We start from the raw sequence: 13,756 nt of genomic DNA, 5'->3' as shown, positions 1-13,756 counted from the left end.
GGTAGCAGTTCCTGCTGTGTAATGGTGTAGCATCCAAATGGCCGGGCGAGTCAGTGGAGGGCTGTGAACCAACACCTTGGAAATGAAAATCAAGAAAATAGCCTGTTGATAAGACTTGAGGTTCTATTGGCAGGTCTAATGTGTACCAGCAAAAATATCCTTGCAGTAGTGTAAACTCTGATTATGAACACAGACAGGTAGGTCCTCCTGCTCTTCTCGCCCATGCTGTTTGGAACATCAGTTTAAGTTACACAAGAGGAAGAGTTTTGAAGTTCCTGCGAGATCAATTTCCTGAGCCAGGGCTATCTGGTTGCCATGGCACAATTCTGCTGCTAACTCAGAGCACAGTCAAGACCAGTTCCTGTCCTACCTATCCTCACCTGAAGGGCTAAAGCTGCCGGAGCCACCCCTGACTGGTGTTTGCACCAACAACCAAGACAGAAAGAGAGCAGAGCAGGCAGAGAGAGAAGCCAGGGGAAGAGGCACTTTGCAAGTATTCCATGAGCAGAGCTACCGAGGGCAATGGAAGGCATGGTGACAACCAGCGTGTTTCATATGTCCTTTGATCTCAGTCCAGATGCTTTTCTCTCGGTGACATCCACATTACTCCATGAACAAGCTGTGGATGAGCAAAGAATGGCCTGCTCTTGGGTTCACAGAGGATGAAACATGTACTAGCAGGTAAGAGCAAGCCAGCAATTAGAGATTAATATTCTGGTAGCTAATATTTTGCCCATCATAGCTGACAGGGGACTCAGAGACAGATGTGTCACCTGCAGCAACAAATAGACTCACATTTTGGAGCTAACATCTTCCCTTGCATTCCTCTCATTGCTTTATACATCTTCTCTTGAGTCACCCCTACCAGAATGACTGGATTTAACATTATATCACCAAGTGACAGAAGGAGATAGTGATATGTGTCCCCTCTACATGCCATTTCCCACGAGGCCTAGAAAAGATCATCATACTTTATTTTATGATCAGCGGGTCATTCATCTATATCTGCTTTGAAGCCACGGTAGACTTTTTGCCAATCACTAATAGAAACTAAATAAACACAGCCAAACAGTGTCATCTATCTGTGTGGTGAGTAATTATGAGGGATTCCTCTTTAAATAGATGCTTAAGTAAATATAGAAATATCATTTTACAAATGCTGGCTCGAGAAAAGATGTTGGGGAATTACACAGAAGGGACACCTCACTTACGTATGTACATATATAAGTGTAGATGTGACCCTACACTGTTTTCAAGTACATAGCAAAGGAATTTATTTCAGCTTTTATAGTCGTGTGCGTGCTCTCTTCAATTCACCATACTCAAGATGGAAAAGTGCTTTTCTATGTTCAAAGCCTCATTCATAAAAGTGACCTTTTCATTGAATGTTTTCATTCTAGTATGCAACACTATTTATTTCCCAAGGAGGCTATCGAGGCACTATTTCATATAATACATGATGAGTTCGTGCAATGCAATGGAAGGTTGTTACGACGCAGCTGTATGATCCTTCTCTACCCTATGTATGAGTGTTTATTAACGACCCTGTAGCGCCGAGGCCAAAGCACTGGGTGTTCTGGCTGACACAGGTTATTCTGCTCTCAGTCCTTCCTCTGTGTCACAGGAATGCAGTATTCAGCCTCATCTCTGCTCCTGCAATGTCAGGCTGAGCTGTGGGACAAGTGGATGTTTCTTGGTGCCAGATGGAGCCATTTGCTACCTGAAGGCAGTCACTTAAATATTAAGGATGGGGTGGTTTGGGAAGTTCAGGTCTCAGTGAGGAAAAACTCAGGTGCAGGAAGAAGGAAGCAGAAATCAGGAAGAGGAAGCAATGGGGAAGCAAAAACATTTTCACATGCCTCCATAATCATCTGCAGATCAGACAAGCGGGTGGTGATTCCCACCGACGCCTGCCAGCATAACACCATGACGGCTCACCCAGCCAGCTAAGTTCAACTGGAAGATTTATCTCCCGGACAGATAGTGGAGATGGTGGTATAGAGGGCATGGGCAGACATGCCCCAGGGAGTGGGGCACGGAGAACTGCCACCAGGCAGGAAACCAGGGCACCCAAATCTGGAGAGAGACAGTAGCGGGTCCCAGCCATGGCCAAGTGAACGGATGCGCTCAAAGCATCTGGGGTTTGAGCGTTGACTGTCACGTTTCTCCCATTTGTTCTTCTCTCCCTCTGTAGCTCAGTTCCTTCAGCCTCCACACACTCACAGCCCCCCCTATTCCTACTGATAAAACTCTTGAACGAGAAAGGAAGAAAAATGCAGACCTTTTGCAATATCACTGCCACTGCATGAAAATAAGTTAGCAGAGAGGCCGGGAGTCAGGATTCCTGGGACTCCCAGCCACGCAGGAGGAGACAGCAATAGGACACAGGCTTTTGCAAGAGGACATCCCTTCTCCTCCAGCACTCAGTGGCTCTGAGCTCAGCAGGGTTACATGGCGAAACGCCATATTATTGTTTGCTTTCTATCGAATGGGGCCATGCTGTCACTTTTCTAGGGAAACAGGCTGATTGCTGGCTGCCTGCAGCCATTCAACAGCAACTGTGGCCAGGCACACGGGCTAGGCACAGCCCAGACTGTGGCTAGCAGCAGGGCCAGGGGGGGATTCTCCCCCTCTGCTCCGCTCTGTGAGACCCCCCTGCAGGGCTGGGTCCAGCTCTGGGCACCAACAGCAGAAGGACACGGACCTGCTGGAGCGGGGCCAGAGGAGGCCACGGAGATGCTGGGGGGGCTGAAGCACCCCTGTGAGGACAGGCTGGGAGAGTTGGGGGGTTCAGCTGGAGAAGAAAAGGCTGCGGGGAGAGCTTAGAGCGGCCTCCCAGGGCTGAAAGGGGGTTTAGAAGAAAGATGGGGACAGACTTTTTAGTAGGGCCTGTATCCAGAGGACAAGGGGTAATTGTTTTAAACCAAAAGAGAGGAGATTCAGTCCAGATGCAAGGAAGAAATTGTTTATGATGAGTGTGGTGAGGCCCTGGCAGAGGCTGCCCAGAGAGATGGTGAATGCCCCATCCCTGGAAACTTTCCAGGCCAGGTTGAACATGGTTTTGAGCAGCCTGGTCTAGTGGAAGATGTCCCTGCCCATGGCAGGGGTTGGACTAGATGGCCTTTAGAGGTCCCTTCCAGCCCAAACCATTCAATGAAACAGCTGCTCCCAGCTGGGCAGTGGCACCATCTACCCCCACCCTGCTGCAGACCTCCCAGTGTGCGAGCGCTGACTGGGGTGCAGAGCAGCGCTCCCCGAATCAAACCTCACTGAGCTGCAGAGCATCTCTCATCTGTGCCTTACTCTGGTGTCCCACCTGGACCACTCAGGTCCCTGCACATCTCCTGGGAGCAAGCGGCTTCCCACCAAGGGTGCCTCACCCCTGCTGTGATGGGTGTGGACGTGAAGGGAGAGGAATTGCTCTCTGGGAGGATTTGTCTCCTCTCAGACACCCTGAAGAGATCCTAGATGACATTAGACGAGTAATCTAACTTTCTTCTGGCAGAATTTAGGTAAGTTGAACACCATCTTATAAATGGCCTGGCCAGGTATGTATCAATAGTGACATTAATTATTTCAATCAAACGGTCTATGAATTAATTGAGTTTTCCCTATCCAGCCTAGAGGATAGAGATGAAATGCCTTGGAAGATGCTGGAACAGAAATACACACTGCCCTCAGGGGTGCATATAATGGCATGGGATTTCTGTACGTTACAACATTCCTTTAAAACCATGTCATCTAATGACAGACTTTCTTCTCTTTGTTTGTGGGGAGGGAGAGAGAAATTAGCTTTCTTATATGATTTCCTCCCTCTTAGCTATTTCTCATTTTAGTTTTCAGATAGATGCATGCCATAGAATACATGTTAACTGTAAATAAAAGATGTGTTCTGCTTTGTAGTACTTGGAGGAGTAACTGTGCATCTCTGGACAACCTTGGAGTAACAGCTCGGTGAGGAACTTGTCAGAAATCAAGGTTACAACCTGGAATACCGAGGCAGGGGTTTGGCCCTATTAAAAAACGGTCTCATGGGACAGGGATTAAGTCCTCAGTTCTGTAGAATATATGAAAATCTGCAAACACACTCAGCCCCACCTGAGGGTGGCGGGAGGCAGTGGGAGGGCATCCCCCACCCGCAGCACCAACTCTCCCCTGGCCCCCAGTGCTCCCCACCTGGGAGAGGGCCCCATGGGCTGGCAGCCAGCTCACGCTGAACCAAGACTGGCAAGGGGTTTGCGTGGGGCTGAGCAGCAAGCGCCGTGGGCCACAGTTTTATGACATGATAAAGAAATAGTAACTAATTTTATTATTTTATACCTTACCAAATATTTCACATTTGTGTAACTGAAAGATGCTTTGAAGTCATGGGGTGGCTTGTATGTTTTATCCCAGGGCTGCATCCCAACCAGTGCTGAGAGAGAGCCTGGGTGTGTGTGTGTGGGGTGTGTGTGTGTGTGTGTGTGTGTGTGTGTGTGTGTGTGTTGTCAGCAAAATTTTGTATGTGCTTAAAATAGTTCAGATGTATAGAAGACACATCCTTGCTTCTGAGACTGAGTAGTCTTGTGTTCACGGTAAGTCAAAGCAATTAAGAGGGCTTTCTGGCTTTGCTTAACCCAATTTTACCACATTTTTGTGTAATGAATATGTTGCAAAATAGTTTAACTCGTCCAAACTAAACAAACCTTCAAATCGGGGCCGGTTTACCTTTGCTGTTCTGCAAACCGACGTGCTCACCGGTGTGTGATGGAGGAAGATGATGCGCTTATACCCACCTTAAGACTCGCCAGAAGTGTCAGGACAACACGTCATGATGTTTCTAGCTTGAACGGAGAAGCTGGGATCTTTTTGTGCCTTCTTTCTTCCCCCATTCAAATTCTGCATTGAATGTATGGATTTAGTTGTGGTGGCAGAACACAAAAAGCTGGAGTTTGTAAGCATTAATGTCCGGCTGTATACCTGCTTGCGATATATATGGGTCAAATCTGTAATCAGGCTGATGTAAGTGGTCCTAGCAGGACCTTGCAAGGGGACAAGTGCTGGTGGGGAAGCCCTGAGAGCTCTGAACTCCCATTGACACCCTTTGGAGGTGAGTTTGCTCTTGTAGGAGTCAGTTTGGTCCTGAGAAACCTGAGCTGCAGACTTCCTAGCACATCACCAGAAACAAAGAGAGTAATAATAATAATAATAATAATAATAATAATAATAATGCTTAGCACTCAATAGCTGTTGGGGCTGTGAATGAGATGGTTCCTGCAAACCTCTGTTTATGGTGCCGGTGATATCACTCAGTCTGGCAGGAGGTCTGCAGCTGGGATTTCTTAAGGCCTTTAGGAGGTGGTAAATGTCTCACTTTTGTTTTAAATACAGTGTTAATTATGTTTTTAAACAATGGCTATAAATTCGGCCTTTAATTCTTTGTGAAATGCTCTTGTCTGTCTCTATGATTTGGGGGAGGGAGAGTGTTAGAAGGTGTCGGTGGGGCCAGGGTTAAATACTATCACTAGGACTATCAAGTGAAAAAAACCTAATTTTTAATTTTGTTCATTGTAGTTCACGCACATTGAGATCAAAGTTGTGTCTGTCTTTGAACTTGAAGGCACAGCTAGCATAGAGATCCATCACAGTGCACTTACCCTCTGATTCAGATCGGTTTTCTTCTCTATTAGATAGGTGGTGTTGGGTGGCTAAACCTTGTGTCATTAAGTTATGCCAGAAAACCCCTAAAAAAAATTATAAAATGGAAAAGAAAAAAAAAAAAAAAGAAAAAAAAAAGCTCATCTGTAGTATCCTTTGGATGTTTCAGATCCACAGTTACTGTTATGTCTTTGTAAAAATAAATATGAGTTATTTTTGGTGATTCACAGAAAAAAAGACTCTACAACTCGAACAGAGTTATACAGCAGGGATATTTACTCCGGCTGGGGTGCAAGGGGATCTCTCCACAAAGCTTGCACCCCCCCTGCACATTTTACCAAAACTGATAGAGTGTGGATATCCATATTCATTGGGTTACATAACACAAACATACATATGCACGAGTAGGGCTGGGTTAGTTTGAGAGGCTGGTGTCAGCAGTTTATGTTCTCTTTGCACCTGCCCACTGCCTCCTGGGGGGCGTCTTCGGGGGGCTTTGGGAGGAAGGCTTGTAGTCTTTCTCACCCTGTTTTTCCCCCGGAGCGTGCGCAGATTCTCTTGGCCAGTTTCTTGAATAACAAGTGTTTTTTCAGCCGGTTTATTTTTCTATCTTAGATAAGAGAACCAATAGAACTTCTACCATTTGTATAACATGACTATCTCTACTCCTTAGAAAAACTCCAACTAGTTAGAGCCACCTGTTACTCAAGGACAAAAGTATAATATTTTGCTGAGCATTGTAGTTCTTGGTAGATTTTCACAGAGAACTGCTTTGTTTTGATGGACACAGCAGTCCTTAGTAAAATTCCACAAGACAGTCTGGGCAAGCGGGATTCTTAGTAATATTAAAAAAAGTTGCTAAACGGTTTTCTGTAAGTAAATAAGTAAATAAATCTTAAAAAAAGTAATCATTTCTCTGTATCACTGGGAAATGGTGGGCCATATTCTGCAGCTGCTAGCAGAGCCATTCAGCAGCCCACAGGTATTTTAGCCAGTATAGCTGCTTTTACCTTCTCACAGAATATGCAATTTTTCCTCTTAAATGAGAACAAGTCTGGGCCTCCTTTGGATTAATCATTACTATCAGATGGCATGCCTTCTTCCCTCCAGATGAAATGAATGTGCAGGTTTGGGTAAGGTGCTTTTGAAAATCCAATCTTTAAATTACACTTCACTTTACAATTAATACTTTTTTTTTTTTTTTCCTTCAGTTTATGCAATTTGGATTGTGAAACCAGGGTAGTCAGTTCCTGTCCAATCCTACATTTCTTGTTTACCTGAAACTCCTTTATTTCAGGTTCAAAGGAAATGCCTCATCCTGGAGGTAGTTGCTATCAGATGGGGTCCCAATTTCGTTTCAGTGTCGCTCTCCAGTTCTCAAGCAATTTCCACCCCTTGGATATTTTAGAGAAAAAAATTCAGTTCCAAGCAGGTTGTTTTTCCTGGAACTGAGCCATGTGGAAGACTGTCATGAAAGTGTTTCTGTTGGATTTAATATTTGTAAAAAGCTATTAAAAAATCCCAACCCTACATTTAGACAAATGAGGACTTTTCAATTATCTGTTTTAATACACCGTCTCTACTAATTCATAAATTATCAGGTACGAAGAGCTATTGCTGCTGTCTAGACTACCCACCTGAGTAACTCAGGGCAGAAAGACTCCCTGCATCCGTACAGGTTTAAACCAGCTGCAGCTCCTCTTCTGAATACCACCAAAACCTCACTTCAGAATTATTATTGACAGAGTATCCACCACAACCAGCGGTTAATTACTCCACCTAGATTGTTACTGGTGAAAAATGATGCATTCTTGTTCTCCTGGCAGAACATCCCAGCTTTTGGCTTGTCCTGTATCTTTGAGAGACTCAAGAAACTGTTATCAAAACTTTTTTTTTTTTTTTTTCCCCCATGCAGGTGTTTTGTGACTAAGTCTTTGTAGACTCCTAGATAAGAGACATTACTTGTCTGCAATTGTCCTGATTTTGGAGCATCTTTTAATTATTTGCATGCATCTTCTCAGTTCCCTCTTAAGCACAGCATAGGGGTGTATCTTACAGAGCCCAAAATGTTGTCACATAGAGGTGTAATGCTCCCACAGAAATGGAATATAAAGAAGCATCCAAGAATTTGTTGTTTAAAATGAGAATTTGTATTGGATCTGGGGACAAGAAATCTAAAACATGTACTTTAAAGCAGACTGTTGCACAATGCAACTGCAATACTTTACACTTAAAATGTCAGTGCTTTATAAAGTGCTTACCTCGCAGATGTCTGATCATTGACTAATTTTTTTTTTTATGTCACGCTGTAGGTCAGTATGAGGAACACAAAATTCCCATTAGTGTCAGTGGGAGTTTTCCCTGCAAGAGTCTGTGAAAAGCATAGGCTGGTATCTCACCCCCCGTGAGGACATGGCTAATGTCTGAGGGAGAGAAATCAGCTCCACAATGCATCTGTTCAGCCAACGCAGTTAATACAGAAAGACACATAAATGATGGTAAGGTTACGACCTATCTCATTAAAAAGGAAGGAACTCCAAAATTACACCCCTACCTGCTAGCAATAGGAAACACAGAAGCTGGTGATTTTCCTCTTGCTCTGCAGGCTGCTCTCCCACCCCCCTTACAACTATTTCCTTCTGCCAAAAAGGGTTTTGGTTAGTTTTGTTTGTTTTTAATGAAGGAATTGTGATTTCCTCCCGCCGGTAAACTGATCTGCACAGCAGCAGCACCTCAGTCCCCACTTCTGGGCAAGCAGCTGATGCTGAAGAAGAAAGGCACATCCCTGCCCTGTGGCTGCCATCCGAGCAGCCCAGCTTCCAGGACCTGATAAATCCCCCTAAAGCTGATACCTCCCGGAGGAAATCAGGGATCAGCGGGATAACGTTAGGGATGAAACGCTGCTTTTTAGTGATGGACACCCCACTTCACCGAGCCCCCCGGGCACGGGTGTTGCAGTGTTGTAAACACTATATATGCAGCATCCAGGAGGCAGCGGATCCACAGGCAGGAGGTTCCCTGAGGTCTACGGGCACATCAGGACCACTGGTTGCAACCAGAAAGTATCTGTGTCCATCTCCACTCTGGACTCTGGAGGTTTCAGGAGAAGGAAGTGTAGGGTAAGAGACACCCTTATTTCCCATGTCAGCCCCAGCTCTTTACGTACACCCCATTACCTGGTCCAGAGCTTACCATAGGTAACTATAGGCAACTACAAATAAAACATTGCAGCTCATACATCCAGCAAATGTCCTTACCTGAAACACTGAGGATTTTGATTTTTACCTCTGAAACTAAAATGCCAGAAGGGGGATATCAGCTACATTGTCTATCTGTGCTCACCTTTAAAGTGTTCCAGCAAAGCCACTTTGCTTTCTGTTTCCTTATAGGAAAAAAAAAAAAACAAAAACAAACCAACAAAAAAATCCTTTTTGAGAACTTACACACCAAAACAAGTCTGAAAAGTTGAAATATTTGCTGTTTGGAACATCTGAAACGTAGAAGTGTGGATACAATGCAAATGAAAGGTTACATGTAAAGTGGTGCATTAAGACTGTATTTTTTGTTAATGTTGAGCTCCACAGAGTATGTACAGACCCCAAATGCATTGGGATCTCTGGGTTGGACCGCTGGAGGAAGAAGCCGGTCTCTTCCTCAGCATGATATGTAGCAAAAGGGATTTGCAGGCTTTTCTTTATCTGTAAAGCCAAATACTCCACCTGCCTCTGATCCTCCCCTTTACATCTCCCCTTCAACGGACCCGTGTCTCCTCTGTCTGGCCCGTGGCTCCCAAACGGTGTCACGTTCTCCTGCGCTGCAATCCCCAGCTCCTGGGTCATCCCCTCCCAGACTGCCTGACCTAAATCCTTTTCCTCTCACCTCCCAGTCATAAATCCCACCGGCGACATTCGGCGGGAGCTGGGCTGAACCTCGGTCCCACTGGTGACACAGCACTGCTCTGGCGGGTTATTTGGGGGACAGCAGTGTGATGTGGGAGAAGATGTAGGTGTGACATGGATTAATGGACACTGTACAGCCATGAGTGACCACTGGAGAGGCCACAAAGGGCAGGCACTGCTCCTCCTGCCCCCCTCGGCTTGCATCGCAGCTGTAGGACACCAGATCCTCTTTTGCAGCTGTATTTGCCCTCCGACACCAGCCCACGTTCATTATTCCCTTCCTCACATCACACTGGGTCCGACCTGATCCCCGCACCATGTATATTCCTCCTCGATGGACATTGTTATACCAGCATCTTCTGTTCAGAACAACAAATTAGGGAGAGATTATACCGATTTTTTATATATATATATAAAAATTTCCTTTCTGTTGGCATAAGGGAATTCAAGTAAGGAAACTGTCTTCTCTCTAATCCCTCTCTAGATAGAAAACCTAAGTAATACACCATTTGTGTGGTCACATAAAGCCAGTAAAATTTCGGCTGGCAAAGCACACACGTGAAGTCAGGCAGATGTGAGTGCTTTGGTGAATCCAAGTATTCCCGTGACTGACCAGTCCCCCAGAGCCAGTGCTGGTGCCTGCCACAGCTGCTGATGGACCTCTTGGTTTGGGTGCAGAAAGGAGTGGTTTTCCCCATGCCTACTATGTGCTATGCCTTTTTTTTTTTCTTTTTTCTCATTTATTCTGCCCAGTTGCAGGGAATCTCCTTCCAACAGACGCAGCCTTGGAGTGGCTGACAGAACCCAAGAGCACTAGCGCTGAAATGATGATTTTAGCTTGCCATGATGGGTGAGAAGAGTGAGATCTTGTGAGGTCCATGTCTCCCCGTGACCTGCTGCTCGGCACCTAGCAAAGTTGCTTGGAGAAGAGTTTTCTTTGCAGACCTGAGGTCTCGTAGCTTGAATTTGCCATGCGCGATGTGAACTGCTGGAGCGGAAGGAGACCTCAGATACAGCCAAAATGGCATTGTAACCCAGACATTGCTTAAGAGTTCTGCTCTGAAAATAATGCATAAAAATAGAAGCAGGGCCACAAGCTTAGCTATTTCTAATGTGCACAAAAGGATGGGAGAGTGCCAGGAGCCTTGCCTGCACTGCCTCTGCCCTGCCTTCAGCCTGGGTTGTTCTCTCCCTGAATGGCTTGTCAATGCTATTAAAAAAGAGAGACATACCCCCAAAAGAGCAAAGTGTGTTTGTTATTGACCCTCGCCTCAAAAGTGTATGAAGAGGGATCAGCTCTGTTTGTTTGTGCCCGGTAATGATGTCAGGAAAAGGTTGGGTTTTTTTTTTCCCCAGTCTGGTTTTATCCCTTTTGTTGGAAGTGCCTTTGGTGAGTCTCACACCCTGGTGCTGTTAGCAAAACAATTAGGTTAACAGTGCCTTGGCTCCAACTGTCTGTCAAAGGCTGAATTGCAATGCAAATGAACTCGGCTTTAGCTCTTCAAAGACAGCTGGGTTCAGGAAAGGTCCCTAGAAAACTCCATGAGAATTGAGGTCTAGGGGTGGGGAGTGTGGGATTTTACATGCAGGACCTAGTGTGTTTGGCACGAGGGTTGCAATACTTTGTACAAATACATTATACAAATTAAATACTTTACACAAATCCTTTCAATACTTAAATGGGGCTTTTGAGAAAGGTGGGGACAGACTTCTTCATAGGGCTTGTAGCCATAGGACAAGGGGTAATGGTTTTAAACTAAAAAAGAGGAGATTCGGACTAGATAGAAGGAAGAAATAGATTACGATGAGTGTGGTGAGGCCCTGGCAGAGGTTGCCCAGAGAGGTGGTGGATGCCCCATCCCTGGAAACATTCCAGGCCAGGTTGGACGGGGCTCTGAGCAACCTGACCTAGTGAAGATGTCCCTGCCCATGGCAGGGGTTGGACTAGATGGCCTTTAGAGGTCCCTTCCAGCCCAAACCAGTCTGTGATTCAAACAGATTTTATTCCTTCTCTTGGGTTAACAGCAATGCTGGTACGTTTTTGACCAGGTTTCTGGTCCAGTCTGTCGTTTCCCTGCCCATGAGCAGGCGGTAGGCATCACCCCCCTTTCAGAGCATCTCCCCCACCTAGGTACCATGACAATTTTTATCATCTTCATTATGCTTATTTTGGTATTTTCCATATGGGCATATACATATGGTCTGTTTGAACAAGTTTGCAGGGTTAATTAGAAAGCAGTTCTTTATCAGTTATTTAATATTTAGCACTGATGGGGTAATTTTCACCTGCAGAGATCACAAAGCCAGGCAAGTGCTGATGGCTCAGGTTTATGGATGGCAACCAGAGGTGCTAAAGGCCAGGTCCCTACTCACGGGGAAAGGGATGTGCCCAAGGTCAGCTAGAGTACTACGGCAGGGCCAAAAAATATATATTATTAACTCCTGGACCCAATATCTGTCCTCCATTCCTTCACAGCATACACCACGTTATGTTTTTTGTCACTCTGTTCGTGACAATACGCAGTCGTCAAGTCATCAACAAGGCACGAGGAATTGCAAAGGGAAAGAAAACCAACATAAAGACATTAATCTTGTTTATAACAGCCTGGAAAGTTTCAAAATTCAAAATTTAAAATTTAAAAAGTATAATGCATGTATTAATGGGCATGTCCAGTGTGTCTTTCACCAGCAGATATGGGAATGAGAATGAACTCTTCCCCCACCACCACCCCCCGATCAATTTAGCATATGCATGATAGCGGACGGGGGATTGAGGTTCTCTAAGGAAATGAGGAAATCGCCCTCAGTGTATGCGAGGTCACTCCAGAGGCAGGTGAACATTATGTTAAACTAAAAATATTACCGAATTTCGGTGGTTTTTTTTTTTTCTGGATGCAGACGTGACCATTTTAAAAGGAACGGGATTTTCTGGGCAGCGCAGCAGACCCAGACGCTGGTGCTGCTCTGCTTTGGCACCCTCCTCTGTCACCCCAAGGCTGCACCCTGGGCACCCCCCAGCTCACCCAGCCTCTGAAACGGCCTCGGCTGCAGCATCCCCAGCTGCAGAATTGGGTGGGACACTCGGTAGGCAGCTTATACTTGTGCTGTTAATTATTCGGAGGTGAAGCGAGTCCACCCCCTTCCTCGGACTCCAGTTTAATAACAAACCCATCTAAATTTTTGTTTAGATGCCAGCGGATGTTCTTCCCCTCCTCAATTTTTTTCCATGCTGTTTATCACAAAGCAGATTTTGGGCCGCTATAATCTCATTCACGTTTGGTAAAGCCGTTCTAAAATCTAACCCCTTCCTAACTAACGTAGATCCAGACTCTGCAAATCCCGTGAGCGATTCCGGGCCTGGTAGGAGCCTCCCTGGCCTGCTCATGTGAATATTCGCAAGACTGGGCTCTAAAATTATCCCCACGCTCCTGCCTGTGCTGAAGGCAGGCAGCCAGGACAGGCAACCCTGGGAATACCCCGCCTGCACGGCACGTTAGTTTTGCCCTCCCTGTGTTTTATGACCGGTGTCGTGTTTAGTTGGGTGCAATTGTTTTAGAATTGGATTTGCTTGTAGCAGCCATGATTTAAGAGTCTTGGCTTCTACTTCCAGTGCGATAACTGACTTACTGAGTGACCTTAAGCAACTCACCCGCCTGTACCGATGATGTGAAAAAGAAGCCGCTCATCTGTGGGAGTGTGAATGGGATGGGGACCCTCGGGGACTTCTCCTGCCCTGCAAAGCCTGGCACTAAGGAAATGTTAAGCCGGGCTTCCCAGTTCCCCTGTAGGAGCTGCACAGTCTCGTGGTGGCTCAGTTTCCTGGTCCTCTGCGGGACCTTGCCATCAGAACACAGGTGGGGGGATCAGCAGAGCCCCCTGGGCGCCAGAAATTATTAAAATTTTTTAAGACCCGTCACAAGAATTATCATTTCTGTTCCCCATTTTTGTGAGGGTTGAAGTATACTTACCCCTACCAAACACCTTCCTTTGATGACAGGTGCTGTGAAAGTGTAAAGTAGCACTACTGCTTTTTTGTGCCGTGCCCTCTTTCGATGCCTCAAATCACATACAGGTATTTTTCAGGATTTTAAAAAATATTTATGGCTGGATCGGAATTAGTACTTCCAATATTTACAGCCGGCTACAGCCTTCCCGGCACACCCAGGCTCCCCCACGCTTTGCCCCCGCGGGGTGCCGAGGGGCGGTGCAGTGTGTGTGTG

Source organism: Athene cunicularia (genome assembly GCF_003259725.1).
Source record: "Athene cunicularia isolate RWA chromosome Z unlocalized genomic scaffold, athCun1 chrZ_part1, whole genome shotgun sequence".
Lineage (NCBI taxonomy): Eukaryota > Metazoa > Chordata > Aves > Strigiformes > Strigidae > Athene > Athene cunicularia.
This window is presented reverse-complemented; position numbering follows the sequence as displayed.